The 1,731-nt window shown below is 39.3% G+C and overlaps 1 long non-coding RNA gene across 1 annotated transcript in view; it reads left to right on the plus strand.

The window, feature by feature from the left end:
* The first annotated feature begins 206 nt into the window (after nucleotides 1-206).
* Nucleotides 207-1,731, plus strand: part of LOC111088137 — a 13,588-nt gene continuing 12,063 nt past the window's right edge. Inside the window, exon 1 of the long non-coding RNA XR_002612738.1 lies at nucleotides 207-217. This is a non-coding gene — a long non-coding RNA (uncharacterized LOC111088137). The remainder of the gene's footprint in view (nucleotides 218-1,731) is intronic.

Consider the following 1,731-nt stretch of genomic DNA (forward strand, 5'->3'; position numbering starts at 1 on the left):
GTTAGTATTCCGAAGGTTAATCTTATTAAAATTTGTATTTTAAAAAAAAAAGGTGTTCATCAGAATAATTGTTAGTTTTCATTATTACTAAGCTCGAAGTAATAATTGTTACGGTAGGAGTTAGACGATCAAAGCTATCAGAGATTGGTTTGGTTTGTTTTGAATTTCGCGCAAAGCTACACAAGGGCTATCTGCGCTAACCGTCCCTAATTTGGCAGTGTAAGACTAGAGAGAAGGAAGCTAGTCATCACCATCCACCGCCAACTCTTGGGCTACTCTTTTACCAACGAATCATGGGATTGACCGTCACTTTATAACGCCTCCACGGCTGAAATGGCGAGCATGTTTGGTGTGACGGGGATTCGAACCCGCGACCCTCAGATTGCGAGTCGAGCGCCCTAACCACCTGGCCATGCTAGGCCACTATCAATGAATAGACTGGATTAACCTTTCAACAAAATATTGATTTCAAGACTTTCCTGCTTATGACTCTATACACACAACATCCGAATTTTAACCACACCTAAACACATAGAATTAACAGTTCCCTGTAAGATAGAGTTAGTGTATATTGAATACAGTAAGACAACGACTATTATGATAAACCACTTTAGAAAAACTCATCTTGACCAGGTGATTGTTCACCTTGTAATACAATTTTTCAAAACCAAGAATACATTGTTTTTCTTTGGAAATTCAGTATATTTCCAGATTGAAGAAGTCCATTTTACTTAAAATAAATGGCCAGGTGGTTAGGGCTCTCAACTCTGCAATCTGCGGGTTCGAATCCCCGTCCCACCAAACATGCTCGCCCTTTCAGCTGGGGGGGGGGGGCGTTATAATGTGACGATCAACCCCACTATTCATTGGTAAAAAAGTAGTCCAAGAGTTGGCGGTGGGTGGTGATGACTAACTGCCTTCCCTCTTGTCTTTCATTGCTAAATTAGGGACGGCTAGCACAGATAGCCCTCGTGTAGCTTTGCGCGAAATTCAAAACAACCAAACTTGAAATCAGTAACTAGCAAATGTTCAAAAATATTTAAAATAAAACGACTAATTCTCTCATTCAGAACAAAACTGAGCATTAACGCGTTTAGATTGAGTATAAGTCGAAACTACGTATGTTTGTTTGTTAGTTTTCGAATTTCGCACGTAGCTATTCGAGAGCCATCAGCATTAGCCGTCCATAATTTAGAAGTGATAGGCTAAAGGGAAAGCAGCTAGTAAACTCAACGCCACCCACCGCCAATTCCTGGGCTATTCTAATTGAATAATGGATTGACTTTCACATTACATTGTTCACGCGGTTGAAAGGACAAGCATGTTGAGTGACAGGATTCGAACTATTGATCCGTAGAGTAGCTTCGTTCTGATTAAAACAATACGTACTTTCATTATGGAAAGATTTAAATCTTTGGATACAGAAGTTAAAGTTACTGGCTATATCTTGAATGGTATTCTACCGACTACATCTTAAATGGTATTCTACTGGCTACATCTTGAATGGTATTCTACTGGCTACATCTTGAATGGTATTCTACCGACTACATCTTAAATGGTATTCTACTGGCTACATCTTGAATGGTATTCTACTGGCTACATCTTAATGGTATTCTACTGGCTAGATCTTGAATGGTATTCTACTGGCTAGATCTTGAATGGTATTCTGCTGACTACATCTTAAATGGTATTCTACTGGCTAGATCTTGAATGGTATTCTGCTGACTACAT

This window comes from Limulus polyphemus, unplaced genomic scaffold, assembly GCF_000517525.1.
Source record: "Limulus polyphemus unplaced genomic scaffold, Limulus_polyphemus-2.1.2 Scaffold3201, whole genome shotgun sequence".
NCBI classification, from domain to species: Eukaryota; Metazoa; Arthropoda; class Merostomata; order Xiphosura; family Limulidae; genus Limulus; species Limulus polyphemus.